Source organism: Neophocaena asiaeorientalis, unplaced genomic scaffold, assembly GCF_003031525.2.
Source record: "Neophocaena asiaeorientalis asiaeorientalis breed wild unplaced genomic scaffold, Neophocaena_asiaeorientalis_V1.1 scaffold78, whole genome shotgun sequence".
NCBI lineage: Eukaryota > Metazoa > Chordata > Mammalia > Artiodactyla > Phocoenidae > Neophocaena > Neophocaena asiaeorientalis.
In genome coordinates, this window is record NW_020175018.1 from 16751700 (window position 1) to 16769835 (window position 18136).

Sequence of the window (18136 nt, forward strand, 5' to 3'; positions counted from 1 at the left end):
CGCTGGCAAACCCACTGACTTATCCCTTTTGTTGTCACCCCAGCCCAAGCCCCCAGCATCCCCTCTTGGAGACAAGGGAGCAGCAGGCTCCCTCACTACCCTCGCCCTACAACTTATCTGCCACCAAACAACCACAAAAGACTCTGAAATAGGGAAATCCGAATCTTTCACTCCCCTGTTTAAAATCATCCAGTGGCTTCCCACAGAGCTAATAAGCGCCAGCTCCCAAGGGGCCTGCAAGGCTCCCCCAGACTGGGCCAGTTGTGAAGTCCCCACTCCCTCTGCCCCCGTTTCACAGCACTCCACCCCCTCGTCTCTCTGCTCTAGTCTCAGGCTCCTGAAACTCAGGAAAACAGCTTCTTGCTCAGGCCTCTGCACTTGCTGTTGCTCTTCTCCCAGATCCTCGTGTGGCTGTTTCAAGTCTCTGCTCAAAATGTCACACCATCTCTGAGAGGCCTCCCCGACCACCCAATCTAAAGCAACGGCGGGGTTCTTAGTCACCACCTTTGAATAAACCAAACTGAAACTCTACACTGGTAACCAGATTTGAGATTTATGGTTGGAAAATAGAGATTTACCAAAGTTCGATTTTAGTCTCTATACTTGGCCAAAATCTGGCTGCGGCCTTGGTCTTTAGGACTGAAAGCTGAACAATCGCCCACTTCTGCAGCATTTCTGGCATCTCTGACTGCGTATGTGTGACCAACAACTATATGTTAATGTTACCATCATACCGAATCCACATGATGTCAGTAATGCGGACAAGGCATGCGTACAGAAGTACTATTAATATCTGAATAAAGGTAAAAACATTCTAGATGTAACATCTAAGTTTTGTGTTTTATTAAGTTGAAATTCTGTCACTACAATACTTATTTATACATTTATTATTACAAAAATAAAAGCTTCAGTTAACGATGTGATTTTTATGTTCAAAAACAATTAAGAACTTTCAAACAGTTAAATATATTAACTAATATTATGAGTATTAAGCAGGTAGGTTCGCTAGATAGCTTTACAAATAACAGTAATTATTCTTTGAGCCAAATGTTTATAAAAATTTTAGTAACACATGGCTAAATAACAGAAATTAAACTATATTTTAATTCTAACTTTTATAGAATTGTTTTATAACATTTATTACAAACAGAATAATCTTTAAGAACTTCACCTAATTTGTAGTCCTGATTTGTAGTCTTTCAAGAAAAAGTCATATTTGGGAATACCTCACATCTTGTGAGGGTGAATTAAAAATAAAATGCCAACCTGTCACCTCAATTTTATGACATGAAAAAAACCCAAAATCACAGTCAACAATATCCATGATAAATCATCTTCAAGCCAAACATAAAGAATATACAGAGGGGCTTCCCAGGTGGCGCAGTGGTTGAGAGTCTGCCTGCCGATGCAGGGGACACGGGTTCGTGCCCCGGTCCGGGAAGGTCCCACATGCCGTGGAGCAGCTGGGCCCGTGAGCCATGGCCGCTGAGCCTGCACGTCCGGAGCCTGTGCTCCGCAACGGGAGAGGCCCGCGTACCGCAAAAAAAAAAAAAACAAAACAAAAGAATATATAGAGTATGAAGAAAACAATGTTAAGAAAAAATGAAATACTCAAACACATTCTGTACCTACTAATAAAATTTCAAAACAGACTTTACAAAACTGTTTTAAGAAGACAATTTCTTGTAGTTGTGTGTATATGGAGGCTAAAAATTTAATCAAAAAGCTTTTCAAAATGATTGGTATAGGGCTTCCCTGGTGGCGCAGCGGTTAAGTGTCCGCCTGCCGATGCAGGGGACATGGGTTCGTGGCCCGGTCCGGGAAGATCCCACATGCCGCAGAGCGGCTGGGTCCGTGAGCCATGGCCGCTGAGCCTGCGCGTCCGGAGCCTGTGCTCCGCAACAGGAGAGGCCACAACAGTGAGAGTCCCGTGCACTGCCAAAAAAAAGATTGGTATAGATTGTCAACAATTTTTAGTAGCTGAAGATGAAGGATCCTTGAGGCTTGCCCAAGCTATGAATCCCAGGTACAGGTTCCTTCCAGAAAACAATTTACCAGAAACTCTCCCGAATTACATTCTGCTTTGTCTAAAAAGGTTAGTGATGGGACTAAACGTGGCAGCTGAAGACAAATGTCCCTCCGGTATCAAACACGTGTTAACCCAGGAGCAATCTAGCGGCTGACACAGCTGACCAATTTGCTAAAATTTCAAATTTTAACAATCTGACTACTAAAACGGAATACAAATGCAATACTGAAAAATGTTTAATAAAATCTGAGATTTGTGGGACTTCCCTGGTGGTGCAGTGGTTAAGAATCCGCCTGCCAATGCAGGGGACATGGGTTCAATCCCTGGTCCAGGACGATCCCACATGCCGTGGAGCAACTAAGCCCCTGCGCCACAACTACTGAAGCCCATGCGCCTAGAGCCCATGCTCTGCAACGAGAGGCCACCGCAGTGAGAAGCCTGCACGCCGCAATGAAGAAGCCTCCGCTTGCCGCAACTAGAGAGAGCCTGTGCGCAGCAACGAAGAGCTAATGCAGCCAAAAAATAAATAAATAAATGAATAAAAATTAAAAAAAAAAATCTGAGATTTGTGATGTGTGATGTTCAGCTTGGGTCTCAATGATTTGATCATGACCATCTGACATTGGGTTCAAATTCATATGCAGTGGATTTCCGACAAAGGACAGGGTGAAGTACACATAAAATATTTTAAAGTAAAAAGTTAAACTTAGAAAGCTTCCCCTACTCGTGAGGGAACAATACTTCCACCTTCTTGTTAGACAGTCTACAATCTGTATTAAGTCCCTGTTTGTGAACAGACACCAATCTTTAAGGCAAAAATCTCCACCTTATTTCACAATTCCTAGGAGGTAAGGTGAGGAAGACAGTGACAGAACACAGCAAATAGCAACCAGCGAGGCATTAAATGAATCCCATTAGCCATCTGTGTATAAAGACAGCAGACCAAACACTTCCCTATCTCCCCTACACCCTTCCTGCAGACACGGAAAGCTGTTGCACTGCACACTCCTGCCAGTAAACTCAAAATTAGAGCTCAGGGATCAGTCAGGTCACTCAGACTACACTAGCATCCACAGAAATGCCAAAGCCTCAATATTTAGGAAGGATACATTCCAGGGCTCTGAGAATCCTCCAATTCCCAGAAACCACGATAGAATGCAACTCATCCCCAAATAACTAATTAAGACAATTAATAAATAAAGCCACGTTACAATGTAAATGCTAATTCCTTAGCTCAGGGGTCCTCAGCCCAGGACGTACATTAGAATCACCTGGAGAGCCCACACGATCCTGAGCAGGTTAAGGGGTGGGGTCCAGACAGGACCTCTGGCTTGTTTTACAGGCCTGTGCGGATTGTTAAGGCACAGCCAGGGTTGAGAACCTCTGTGCTAGTTAAATGACTTGCTCACACACACAGGCTTCAATTTTATCTAGGCGTTAGAACCAAATTCTGCTGCTAGATTGAACTGATTTGAGTCGCAGGTACACCAGGTACTAACTATACAACCTTAGGAAAATTACGTAACATTTCAGAGCCCAACTCCTCATCTGTAAAACGGAGATACACCAAAAGTGTGGCTGTGAAGAACAAAATAAATAACCAAAGAATGCACTTAACACCATGCCTGGCACTGAATAAGCAGTTAAGAAATTACCGGTAATTTGACTAATTACTTCACGACACAGAAGGTCTAGTTCCTGGCAAGTAGCTAAAACCATCAAAGTTAATCCTGAATGCAAAGAAATATCTTTGCCCCAGTACAACCACAGACAGGATAAATGATTCTCTTCCACCTTCCCCCAACCACTGGATTGAGTTTGCCCCTTACCTGTTCTGGGGACAACTGGTACTTCAGTTTCCAGTGCTGTCAACCTGGTGTCTTTCATGGTCACTGAAGAGAAGAAACACGCATCTGTCAATATCAATCTCACGATGAAGTGAGATCTCAGAAGCAATCAGAGGAAGTTCAGGATTCACTGGCTTCCACCTCTTTCCTACTGCACATCCCTGACAGGTGGCCATCTGGTTTCCGCTGGAATGAACACTTATAATCACTGGGTGCACATGCCTCTCCCCGTCTACATTTCTGAACAGTTGGTTGCTGGAAAATTCTTTATATTGTGCTGAACTTGTAAACTCTGCCTTTTGTTAACTGTCTTTATTAGAGCTATAAACGAATGGGCAGGAAATGCATGGGCAGGATGGGCTCCAGAATTAGAGCTCCGAGTTGAAATCCAAGCTCTGCCACTGAGTAGCTGTGTAACTTTGGGTGATTTATCTTATGTCTCTAATGTCCAACCTCAAATTACGTCACTGTACAGTGAGAAGAACGGTGGCATCTACCTCCTAAGGCTGCCTCACTAATCCAGGAGAGGAACACCCATAGCCCTCGGCACGGTACGTGGCACAGAGAAACCACCCGAGGAGCCCGAGAGGAAGAGCAGCGCCAGACACGAAGCGCTTGGTGGGTCCGCATCACTTCAAACCCACCACGCCCTCTCCCTCCCCACGGCCCTGCCCCACTAGCCGCACAGTCTCTCAGCCAAGCCACACATGTCCCCACTTCAGGACCAGGTACATGTTGTCCCTGTGCCCGAGAGACTCTACCTCTGCCCCCTCCCAAGCTCAGTCTTCACCCTGGAAAACCTCAGCTTAAACATGCGCTTCATCAGAGAAGCTTTCACTTCCCTCCACTCAGGACCAGACCAGGTCAGGCCCCATCACATACTCTCAGCAGCCTGTATTTCTTGGGGTCACGGACCACAACCGACTAAGCAAGTGTAATTAGTCACTGAATATGTCCCCCTCACCAGAACAGCAGTTCCAGCCAGGGAGAGACAGGGGTCTCTCCAGTACTGTGCCTCTTGCAGCTGCCACAGTGCCTGGGACTTGTTCACTGAATGATTAGAGGAGTTAAAATATTTCTTAAATAAATGTACAAAGTTGAATTCTGCCTTTGAAACCACACAACCTTAATCTAATCCTTCTACATGACAAGCATAAAATATTTGAGAACAGCTATCACTTCTCCCTATTTTCTTTCCCTTTTTGCCCTGCTTTCTACCTAAATTACCTCATATTAAATATCCTTGTTAAATATGAGTATATGTAAATACATTCCACTTTGCTTTTAAAATGTGGGCCCTTCAAACTACGTTTAGGTACAGCCTGATCACTAGATTGTAAGCTCCATGGGGACAGGGACCCAGGGCCTATTGCAGCATCTGGCACACAAGGGGCAAATATACCCTGTTCAAGTCAACAAAGATTTCATCAGCTTCTTTGGTAGCCATTCCAGGGTTGAACACAGATATGAAAAGCTGAACCTCATACACTATACATGCCTAATTACACTGAACACGGAAGAGCTGGGAAACGAGATGTTCCACATACGGCCCTGGTCAAAGTTGAACTAGCGGTTTGAGCAGCTCTCTAACAATTAAAATCTCTTGCTCCAGATGACGCGGTAATTATACTTCCCTGTAGAACACATTCTAGGCACTAACGCCGTTAACTGTGGTCCTCAGTGGCATACTGCAAGTGTGTGTGCAGAGCTGGAAGGCGGGCTGGCTTTCCAAAAAGGCCAACGAAACCATTCACACAGCGGGTGCTTGCCCAGCCACAGTCACGCAACCAAAAGAGCTAGAATTAAAACACTGGAGCCTCTAATCTTTAGAATCTTAGCTTCAGCTGTTACTCCACTGAGTCATGTAGACTTCCTCTTGCAATTAATCCCAGTTGGATCTTTTACCTGAAAAGGAACATCTAAGGCAAGGGTAAAATTAGGATGTATACAAGATGAGATCTTATAGCCTGCCTAGCCAGGATCACTGTCCTATGTAAAGGAACTGGCATAGGAAATCAGAATGTTTTTTGTCCAATGCTCGACATTAAGACTTCTTACCTTCTTTATTGCTATGCTAAAAAATGGTTATGGTGATAAATGTTGGCCAGTCAGGGGCTACCTGGCATTATTTATATTTTTAAGTGTTTACTTACTCATTTATATTTAAATCCTGCCCTGTGGAGGTACTACTAGGTAAAAATCATGCGACCTGTGAACTTCCTGATCAGAAGTGAGGAGCGGAGAAGACCCTCTTCAAAAACGTGTACCCTTGAGGGGTATGGATGGAAACACCTGTCAGGGCCAATCCACGTTCTTATCTTCAAAAGCCAAATTAAAAAAGAAACATGCCCTCAGATCTGGACTCTTCCTCTTGGACCCAAAAGTTGTATTCTCATCAGAAAGCAACACTGTAATTGCACTTCTACGAGTCCTTCTGAATAGAAATAAAGGGTAGGTTTGGGGAAGATGACAGCTCTGTGCTTTAGTGTTTTGAGATTAAGCAGAAGGAATATAGGTCAACTTGTTTTCACATTTCACCTTCATTTCATTCTGTAGGTGTTTACAGAGCAATGGTGTGTATATGTGGGGTACACACAAACTCCAGCTCAACAGCCATGTAGAGATGTCATTAGCAGGACTTGTACACATTTTTTCACACCTCTCTGCCCTAGGCAAGATGCATTACGAGGCATGAGAGACCTGAGAGCTGTAATATACCTTTATGAAATACTACTGGCAGGTACCTAAATGCCTTCACAAAGTATTTTATCTGAAAATATCAGCTGAATATTCAGACTTTTGGAAAATCAGTGCTGTGTGTGGCCTCCTATCCCCTAGGACTCCTCAGAACCCCAAATCACATAAAATATGTAACTGCATATCACATCGCCTAGATAATTTTGTGCAACTTTTCTATGATGTAAAAACACAACTACAGGTATAAACGAAAGCAGATGTCTCTTCACTGTAACTTGTTTTCTGTACTGAGGTTTTTATCTAAAAAAGTTCAAAGACAATTCAGATACAGGTTCAGGCATAGATAGACTATTTCATTATCAAGTACAGTATAAGTAGAACAGAAACATTACACAGATAATACAGATAATAATAATATGTCAATAACACACTACTGGGCTTCCCTGGTGGCACAGTGGTTAAGAATCCGCCTTCCAACGCAGGGGACATGGGTCCGAGTCCTGGTCTGGGAAGATCCCACATGCCGTGGAGCAACTAAGCCCGTGTGCCACAACTGCTGAGCCGATGTGCCACAACTACTGAAGCCTACACACCTAGAGCCCGTGCTCTGCAACAATAGAAGCCACCACAATGAGAAGCCCATGCACCACAACGAAGAGTAGCCCCGCTCACAGCAACTAGAGAAAGCCCACGCACAGTAACGAAGACCCAACGCAGCCAAAAATAAATAAATTTATAAAAATTAATAATACACTACTACACAATTATGTTTGGCTCAGCAACGCTCAGGTGATTTCTTAGAGTAATATTCTATCAAGTGAATAAAGTTGCCTTCAGCACAAATGCATCCAAAAAAGGTAAGGTACAAGCTCCAATTCACTCTTCCTACCAATGCACAGAAGGAAAGAAAGGGGTAGGAAATACCACTCAGTGTGTGAAAGTAAAACAGCTGGTAGCAAAACCTGCCAAAATGTGTAGTCACGTGTGATTTACATGGTCTCAGCAGTTGTGGTCTCTCCCAAGGTTGTATAAACAGGGGCAGGGGAGCTCCAGATTCTCCACTCAGAACTTTTGCCATGAGGGACCTGGAAGGACAATTTGCTGAAGCGGAAACCTACCCTATTTCAGAGGTAAATCCTCTAGTAACTTGCCTGCAGGGACAGAGCTTGATTTTGGTAAGGTGTAGCTCTTCTATAAATAATGTTTCTTATGTTTTAACTTTCTATTAGCATGAACAAAATTACTTACCAAGAAAATAAACCAAATATCATGTATGTTTCAAAAACAGAGCTTCCCTTAAAAGAAATCTGAGAGGGGCTATCCTGGTGGCGCAGTGGTTGAGAGTCTGCCTGCCGATGCAGGGGACGCGGGTTTGTGCCCCGGTCTGGGAAGATCTCACGTGCCGCGGAGCGGCTGGGCCCGTGAGCCACGGCCGCTGAGCCTGTACGTCCAGAGCCTGTGCTCCGCAACAGGAGAGGCCACAACAGTGAGAGGCCCACGTACCGAAAAAAAAAAAGAAATCTGAGGAAAACTGTTAAGATTTCTTTAGGTTTCAAGTTCACAAGACTAAAACAGAAATATCCTAGGGAATAAAGGCACAGGGTTTGATAGTCTAGGACTAACACATGCGGTTCTCAAATGTGGCCCTCACACCAGCAACATCAGCATCACCTGGGGATTTGCTAGAAATGAAAATTCTTGGGCCTTGAGCCTTGGTGGTCAGAGACCTCTGAATCTGGGAGTGGGGTCTTCCTGGCCATTCTGATGCCCACAAGAGGTTGAGAACCACTAGTCTAGGAAGGATGAAGGCAAGAAATATTAAAAATATATATTTTATATATATTTTATATACACTTTTGAGGTTCTAAAGGAAAAAAACAGTGCATAAACCTTGGGGAAAAAAGCCCAATGGAATTCTGCCAGGTGCTAAAGGTAAACACAGACCAAATGCCAAGCTTGACAAGCATTTAGCAAGTTACACACTTGAGTTCTCCACTTACAATTTTTTTTTAATGTGGCACCTAAGGTTGATCTCCCAGTGAAGTGTAAAGAACCTTTCAATATAAAAGTTTAAGAAAATGATTTATAATACAAACAGTACATAGTCCATCTTTAAAAGACGTGGGCCTTTCCTGTCTACTGTTTTGTTTCTTTTTTAAAGCCCAAGTCCATTTTTAAGAGCAGTAGTCTATCTAGAATGATCAGCTGGGCTTCAGGCTGGGTCTGTAAAGTTCCTGAAGCCATATCCAGAATTTCATATCTGTATGAATTTTGTTCTTGGTGCTGATGGGACAGAAAACGATATTTGGTCCACAGCTTCCCACAAATCCTCAGAGGGTAACGGAGGCCCCCCCAAAACTTAAGAACAATTGACCTTTGAGTTAGTTTATGAGATCAGCAGTTCAGACAATTTATCACAGCGCAAGATTAAATGTGTGTGTTCTGGAGTCAACCAACAGGGCTCAAATCCCAGCTCAGCCACCAAATAAGTGACCTTAAGCCTCAGCGTGCTCCTCTCTCTCTCCCGCCCCTTAAGGCTGCGGGAAGAGCTAACAGGATCACGCATGTAAAAAACATAGCACATTGTTTGGCACTGTGCCCATAAATATAAACTTTATTATAACAATATTACTACTAAACAAAATGGGTACATAAGCCTTAGAAGTCTACATTTAATAACTTATACTTGAAACATTGATACAGTCATTCTGTAGCTTAAAACGGATACACTTCATGTTTGTTGCTGTACTCGTGTGCTCTGTGGAACTACTCAGAGCAGCACAGGTCTTAACAACTGCAGACATTACGGTCACCACATCTGTTTTTTCTTACCACGGCCCATTGTGTCCTCTGTCACCGACCAAAGGTGATACTCAAACACTTCTTGGCTTCTATTGCCATTATCTTTACTTTAGAAAGTGACCTGTGAATTCTAGGCCAGTAACTACCATGTCTTGCTCTGTATCAAAGCTAGGTTTTTAGGGCACTTTACTCACTAGATGACAATCTGAATCCATTCAACCTTAAAAAGTGTTCTATAACCTTTTGCTACTTCCCTGTATAGAACAAAAGTTAGTACTGCACAAGAGAATGGACAAGAAGAAATTAGCAAGGTCCTGGGATTACATATGTTTCACATATACATATTTTTTTTAAATTCTCCCCCTCCCAATAATAGACACTAGACATTAAATTACTAATGTCTAGGAACTACACGCTTAATAAGTAAATCAGAAAAAGGATAATCTAAAATTGCTGATGGTAATTTTAAACCAATTTAATTGGTCTAAAACCTTTTTCAGACCAATAGGAAAAATCAGTATTTCATGCAAACTAAACACTGGGGGGGGGGGAAATTCAGTTTCTGAGTATATGCTAATTATAAATATATATGTATTTTTAAAGCAAAAAGCTCGAGATTTAAATGCTATCGAGTATACTCTTCTTTCATGCTTGCAGCTACTTAAATGACAAACAAAACTAATACAAATAAAACTAATCTCTCGAAGAGAGATTTATAATATGAGGAACTTTTAAGGAATACCTTCCTAAAAATGTGATATAAAGGAAAGGATAAAAACAGGTCGCACTAAAGGTCATCCATTTGCTCAGTTATTATAAAGCCATTAACACTTTGATTCAATCAATGTAGAATCTTTAACTGAAGTCCCAGAAGGACTTGAAATCGCAGAAATTTAGACTTTGAAATACTCATTTACAATCCAACTCTCTTATGTCACAAGTGAATAAACTGAAGCTCAGGGAACTTAGTGGCTTGTTAGAAGTCGAAAGCTATCTGACTTTTAGAAAAGCTTGAAATGGTTGATGTATTGCTGTATTTGGCTCATCGGCAGCCAAGAATATCCAGTTAATTCCAGAAAAAGTTAACTTTAGTCTACCATGGCCCTAGAACCTGGAAAAGAACCATACCTGTACCTTAACAAACTCTGAAAGAAGACAGATCTGTAAGATCAAGTCAGCTGTAATTCAGCGTCCCAAACTTGCCCACCACTATATACACCAGAGGTTAGAAGCTATTTTAAGAAATGCCTCTGCGATAAGTTATAAATTAAAAGAAAAACAGCCAAAGTGGCTACTTTAGCCACTGGTCCGCAACCCCTGGTGCACATCAGAATCACCTATGACTTCTTCCAAAATACACTTAAAGACCAAATATGCAAATCTACCTACTACGGGGCCAGATAACCTGTGCATGAAGGTTCTGATGGACGCTACTGTTAGAGATCTCTCGTTTCCGGTAATTTCATTACTCTATAAACATCCCATAGACAGGCATGTATTTGATTTGTCCTAGTAAGACTGTTCAGTTTCACCTCACAAATGAAAACAGGTATGCACAGAAGGCATCTTATTACACCCGGACAGCAGCAGCATGGGACATCTTTGCTCTCAAGAAACCAGTGAGGAAGAGTACAACTGAGTCACAGGATTTGAGACACTCCAGTTTCATGAAAACAAGTAAGAATGCGTGTAGCTGCCTAGGAATCTGTCTAGCTAGGCAATTAGGAACATCCCAAAGTCTTTATGACACCAGGAAATGCGTGAAGCAAAGAAAGCTTACATCGTTCGCCCTTCCATGCACGTGACGTAAGAGCGTCTGGGTAAGATATATAGTTTGGTAAGAGGATAGTTTCCATTGCCACCCTCTATAAATACCCCTTAAGTTTACACCAGGTGGTTAGAGGGAGAACCTGTGACTCCCCAGAGAAATAGCAAAGAATCTGTCAGGGTTTCTGAGGCACCTCATTGGCCTGATGCGTGACTGTTAAAGGTGCACTTCCCCACTCGACCCTACATCAGATTTCACACGTGCATGTTCCAGGTTTACTCAGGAACGGGCAACTTAAGAATCACAGGTGGTTGCTCTGTAAATCAAGGGTTCCCACAAGGGTTGGTTTCATGACGCTTCTCGAAATTTACAGCTCCACTTTGCCGGCACGTGTGAATTCAGACGACTCCAAGTTGATCCCCAAATTATAAACCGATGAATCTCAGAAGAGTATTATTCTATTTTAGTACTTTTACAGCTTACGCTATGTAAAATGAAGGGCTATTTCCATGCTTTCTATAAAAAAAAACCAGCAAGGATTTTAGCACGACTTCTTTCTGCAGTAAACGCGTTAGTTTTATGAAAACATCAAATACTTTCCGGCGTGATTTAGACTAACATGTTTACAGGCACAACCCTGCCACCCCCAACAAAAGCTAAGGTATATAAGCAAGGGTGTCCCTCCTCAAAATTAAAGACACACACACACACACACACACACAGGCACTTATGCACAGACCTCAGCCAACTGATTAATTCTAATCACCTACTTAGAATGACGGGCCAGCTTTGATCAAATAAGAGATAAATGAGAGAGTCATGGGTGTACAAATAGAGACAGGAGCACAGTCTGGGAGGCAGTCAGACCCCAGTTCCAGTCCTGGCTCACATAATCCTAGAGGGGTGACCTTGGGCAACGGACCCTCATCTCTCGGGGCCTCAGTTTCTTCATCTGAGAAATGGAGGCGTTAAGAGTGGCTGCCTTTCCCCTTTGTCTCGAGGGCTACAGGAGAGGATGAGCGCAAAGCACTTGCACAGCGAGTGCCCCATAAACAAGCTGCTGTTGTCGAGAGGACCGCGCCCCCTCCAAAGCCTCCCCCCACACCCCCAAATCCAAAGCACACGAAGCAAAACTCTTGAAAAGGAAACACAAAGAAACAGCATTCATTCGCAAAGGGCTCTCTGACTGCGGGCTCTTCACCCTCCAGTTCCTCAAATGAATGAATGAGCGTCTAGGAGTGGCTCTGCAAATAGCTGTCTCTTAAGAATCATCTCTGCTGACTCGAAAGCAACTGTCTTTCACCGTCGATTAAATACCCACGAGCACACCCGGAGCGACGCGCTCGGTCACGCAAATTTCAGCGGAGACACCGAGTCCAGGCGGGTCCTTGATGCCCACAGGCAGCCTCCATTCATCCCCCGCAAGCCGAGGGTCTCTCCCCCGCTCTCCGCACCCCGCGGGAACCTGTCACCCCGCCCAGCGAGGGGCTGGCGACCAGGCCCACCTCACCCCTGCCCTCGGCTCCGCGGTGCGGGGGTGCAGCCGTCCCCTCCGTCGCCGAAGAGGGGCGACGTGCCGGCCGGGGCCGCCTCTCCTCCCCAGAGACCCGCCAGCCTGGCCGGGCCCCGCCGGAGATAGAGCGTAATAAGAGGGAGGGGAAAGCTCTCCGAACCCCCCTTCCCGGAGCCCCTTCTCCGGCAAGAGAGCCCCTTGCCCCAGCCCCACAGGGCCTCCCAGACTGAGGCCATGGTGCCAGGACTGCCCTGAGAAGCCCCCATGAAAGGGAGGGGGCGACACCCTCATACTCACACACCGTCTCCTCCCCCTCAGCTGTTTACCTCACAGCTCCTCCAGCCTACAGGGCGCCGCCATCTTGGACGTACAGCACCTCCCCCCGTCGTGAAATGTCCGCGGCCGGTGCAGCCTCCGCCACGAAAAAGAGTCCCAGCGGGGTCTCACCCCCCCCCACCCCGTCGAACCCGACGACAGATGACCGCGGTCGGCAGCACCTTTGGAAGGAAGGGGAAGTTCTGCTCATTACTGATAATGCTAACCAGTCGAGAAAGAAACAAGGAGAGTTTGTAAGGTAGGGGGGCGGGGACGGGCGGAAGGATTCCGAAAGGGAGCCGCGGAGAGGTCTTGTGACTGCGAAGGAGGCAAAAAGAAGGGCCGGCGCGGCGGGAGGAGCTACGCGAGAGAGCGAGGGGCGGGGCGGCGGGCCGGGCCGGGCCGGGCAAGAGGCGTAAACAAGTTGGCCCGGCTGGGTGTGGTTGGAGTGCCTCACGCCTTCCAGAGGTTCCTCCCCCGCTCGCAGACCCGGGTGCCCCTTCCAGGGCCTCCGTGTGCCCGGCCGCAGAGCTGCGTCCATGTTTCCCGAAGAGCCCGTCGGGCCCCTGTGGGCGAAGGGTCTGCTGTGGAGCCTCGGAGGAGTGGCAGCTCATCTGCGGAAAGAGAAAAGCTGCACCAGGGCAGCCTTCTTTCCTTCGCGGAGTATTTACAGAAGCCCACCTCTGGGCCTGCGGAGACCCACAGTGGCTTCCAGCCTCAGATTGCTGGCGTTTCAGACCTGGTCGCGACGTCTATGGAAAACCACCCTGATCAGAGCAGGCAGCTTTAAAAGCAGAACCGCTCAGTTCAGTTCCTGCTCCGCTGCTTCCCAGCAGTGTAAACCTGGGCAAGTCTTGAAGTCCCTTGAGCCTCAGTTTCTTCCTCTGTGAAATGGGCATAATGACAGGAGTGAAGTGAGGATTCAGGGAGAAAAAGTGTGCAGAGTGTTTAGCACAGCGACCCGCGCCGGGTGAATGCTTGAAGGCTGATGGCCCTCATCAGAGGCAGGGTATGGTAGACGCTGTGACTGATACAAAGCAGCCTGAGAGAGGCCGCAGTTCAGCCGTGGTGTCTGAAAGGCTTTCTGAAAGAGTGAGCATCCCGCCGGGTTTTAAAAGAAAGGTAGGTTTCATGAAATAGGAGCGGGAGAGGCGTTTGGGAAGAAAAGAACTAAAGAAGAAGCAAGCGCCTACCGGGCTGGGGGAGTTACGGAAATAACAACTTTGGGCATGGGAACTAGTTGGGTCACGAGGCAGGGCGGCATATGGCTTAAGGGGCCTGCTGTGTGAGTGGCTGGCACGGTGGGTGCTGTCGGAATTCCAAGAGGCCCAGGGGGGTCGGCTACTGTTAGCCCGTGGGTTGCCTTTGTGAGAATTAAAAAAAAAAAGGCACTCCTTCTGGGCGCATAGCCCACGTGAGCAGAGCCCGGGCTGTATTTTGGCCTCTACCCACCTACCCGCACCCACACTCCTCCTGGGGACCCTTGAGCCGTGCGCATCCTTTATAATCATACTGGCTTCTGGGGGAGGTGAGCGTTGACCTGGAAATTCCACCAGCCTAACACACCATGGAGGCAGCTGGGGGAAGCCAAGAGGTCGTGATTCAAACAGACGAGAGCGTGAAGGCAGGTTTCTGCCATCGGGCTGACTGGGTGAGCCTTAGCTTCCTCATCTAGAGCGTAGGGGTAATAATCACGCCCACCTAAAGGGGATTTGGGGTGGATTCAACGAGACGTTAAGATGTAACCAGCATAGAACCTATGTCGATAAATGCTAGTTTTGTTAATTTGTTAACCGCACTCACAGTCAGCATCCAGTCGCTGCCTGGAGTCAGGCCACCCGGTGCTGACTTCCGTGTAAGTTACCCAACATTGTCGGCTCGGGGCCCCGCGATGGAAAGTTTGGGGGAGAAGGGGCGGGGCGGTCTGGGTTCAGGAACAGATCCCTGCCTTTGCGTTAGCACCATGGCAGGGACTCAGGCACACTCTGAGACCACCAGTGATTGGGAGAGTTAGGTTAAGGGATGGAGTCGGGGGATGGGCACTGCTCCAGAGCTCCAGCCCAGGAACCCCCCTGCCCTACCCACAGTCTTCCTGGGCTCCGTGATCTCATCCTGCTGGAACGCTCTCCTCCATGGAAGGGAGCAATGACACAGGATCCTCATCAGCTCCTGGACCTCAAGGGGGCCATAGCCACGCTGTTGCTGTTTATACAGTGTCTGGAAGAAGAATGGTAATTGTTCTCTCAATATGGACCCCCAGGGGCTGTGAGAAGAAGCTGGGAAGAAAGGCAGAGGCAGCCCTGCCGCTGTCTCCGTCCACTCCCCAGGGGCTGCCTTGCTATTTTCTGCTTTCCTGGGGTTGATTTTTGTCACTGGCTAAATAGACGTTGATCAGACCACTACCTTCCACGTACCACCCTGGAGCCTCCCCGTGGCAGCGGCTTCCTGACCGGGCTTTCTCCAACCGTCATGTCCAGCCTGTCTGAGTGTGACAGAAAACAGAAGGGGTGAGCCCTTGGAGGCAGGTGGCACCCACTTGATGGGTGTGAGGCATTCATCTGTGCAGCATCTCCCCCTCCCCTTCCTGGGGACAACCACAGCATCACCCTCAGGCCACAGGCACCTGGACCAGGTCTAGCCAATCCAAGATCCTGGGCCTCCAGCCAAAGGGGTTGGTACAGTTGGACATGTGACCCAAGTTGGGCCAATCAGGGTGCTTCCCTGAGTCGTTATACGTGGAGGCTGAAAGAGATGTTGTCTTTCCTCTGGGGTCACTACACTGGGATGAGAAAGCTGTGACCCTCCCCCTCTCCCTCACCTATACCAGACGCTGTGAGGAGTCCAGCCAAAAGATGGAAAAGACACAGAGAAACAGAGACAAAGAGAGACAGAGATGGAAAGAGAAACGTAGGTTGCTACCCCCTCAAACTCCGGAGTCCCTGATGCCAGCTTCACCCTGGCCCTCCGAGTTCCGTGAGGCAAAAACTATTTCCACTGATGTTGGTTTCAGTTGGGTTTCTGTCCCTCACAAACAAAAGACCTTCCAGATGCAATGAGATTCGAAGGCCTTTGGAAGGACACCACTAGTCAAAAATATGTCCTTTTCAGTGTCGTAAGTTCATCCATTTGAGTGGTTCTCTTGCTTCAGCTTTCTGTGTGGCAGCCCCCTGCTTTCAGGGGTCACACATTTACTGGAGGGTGGACTCCAAGCTCCTGGCAGTAGCCCCTGAGACTCTCAGCAGCCCTGGCCTCTCCAGTCCTGTCATTGTCCCCTTGCTGTCCAGCACTGTGTCCGAATGGACACATATGTATATAAATATATGCATATATTTTTAACTTAGTTGAATGAATTATGTCATAAATGGCGATCTGCTTCTTTCTTTTCTCCCCACTCAACTTTATGTCTTGAAGCTTCATGTACCTTGCCCTGTATACGTGCAGCCAGTAGCTTCTAACTGCTGACGATTATTCAATGATGTGGATCTACCCTGATCTACTCTCCACTCTCCCAGGGAACGACACCCATAGTGCCACCAGAAACAACACTGTGATAAACTTCACTACTTGTTCCCGTATGCATCCAGCTGAGAATTTCTTTGGGATACGTAACTAGGACTAAAACTGGTGGATCATAGAGTATGCGTGGACTTACTCTGTTGTTTTCAGAGAAAAAAAATTAGCTTTGCAGGGGTATAATTGATACACAAAAGATTAATGTTATATCTTGATGACTTTGGACATGGCATGCACCTGTGGTACCATCACCGCAGCCAAGGGACTAAACATATCCATCACCTCCAAAATTTTTACACAGACTTACTTTTAAGAAACACCACCCAACTGTTCTCCAGGACAGCTGCCCCAGGCTACAGTCTCACTAGAAGTCTACAAAAATGCCCACATCCCTGCCAACACTCTTAATTGTAAAGTATAATAGGGCTACAGTGACCCATTCTTGTTTTAACTTCCCTCTCTCTTAATGAGATGGAGCATTTTTTAATATTCTTGTCAGTCTTGTGGGTTTCATCCTCCATAAATGGTCAGTTCTTATCTTTTGACCATTTTTCTCTCAGTTACTATCATTTCCTTGTTGCTTTGCAGGATCGCAACACACGGAAACGTGTCCTTCGCTGACTATAGATATTTCAAGTGTCTTCCCCCACCTGTTATCGTCCTATTAACTATATTGTACTTTGCTGGAAAAGAGACATTAATTTTGAAGTAATCAACTTTTGCTGGAAAAGAGACATGAATTTTGAAGTAATCAACTCCTTCTCCTTTTTTGACTTATAATTTGGGTTTCTGTGGTTTTGTTCAAGAATGCCTTTTCCAGCCCTTACTCCTAAAGGACAGTTGGCATGGCGGCCACAGGTGTGCAGTGCCGAACCAGGCCATCTGGGGAGGACAGAGGGAGTAAGGCTGAGTTGGGATCCTGGCTCTACAACTTGGCAGTGTGCCCTGGGTGAGTAACCAAACTTCAGTTTCTATACCTGGACGTGGGGATGCCACCAATACCTTAAATACCCAACTCAGAGGGTCACTAGGACAGTCCAGTGAGAGACTCATGTAAATGCCTATCAGAGCGCATGCCAAAGTGTGGGCACCTATGAATATCGTCATTACTGTTCCCTGATGCATGAGTGTCCTCGGGCTGCTGTGACAAAGTACACAAACCGCGTGGCTTTAAACCACAGAAGTGCATTCTCTCTAAGTTCTGGACGCCAAAAATCTGCAATCAGAGGGTCAGCCGGGCTGGTCCCTTCTGGAGTCTGTGATGGGGAATGTCCCGTGCCCTCTCCTACCTTCTGGGGGTTGCCAGCCATCTTTGATGTTCTTGGCTTGCAACTGCGTTCTTGGCTTGCAGCTGCGTCCTTGGCTTACACTGACCATAAAAAGGAATCTTTGGAATGTAATGTAAATCATTGAAAAAATACAAATCCACGAGTTCATAGTGATACTCAGAATTAAGAGGGGAAAAGGAGAGAGAAAATTTTTAAAATCTAATTATGCCAACACCTTATTATGGAAATCAGCAATTAAAAAGAAAAGATGAATCATTTACACCCTGATATTTGGAAGAACTCTGGCTCATCCACGGTTAATGAGGGAAAGCTCATCTTTACAGAAAAAAAAAACAAAAAACAGTTAATAAATGTGGAAGGAGT

At 46.2% G+C, this 18136-nt stretch overlaps 1 protein-coding gene across 6 annotated transcripts in view; it reads right to left on the reverse strand.

Annotated features, from left to right (window-relative positions):
• The window catches only part of TSC1 (TSC complex subunit 1), a 48567-nt gene extending 35529 nt beyond the window's left edge, over positions 1–13038 (reverse strand). For 3 of the 6 annotated variants that reach the window (XR_003005601.1, XM_024762383.1, XM_024762380.1), the window contains exons 1-2: positions 12983–13038; positions 3859–3921 (exon numbers count right to left, since the gene is read on the reverse strand). The gene's annotated coding sequence lies outside the window, so the exon portion shown is untranslated. Of the gene's footprint in view, positions 1–3858; positions 3922–12953 lie in introns of all 6 variants that reach the window. The other 3 variants (XM_024762384.1, XM_024762381.1, XM_024762382.1) reach the window with 3 other exon arrangements.
• Between the last annotated feature and the right edge of the window lie 5098 nt (positions 13039–18136).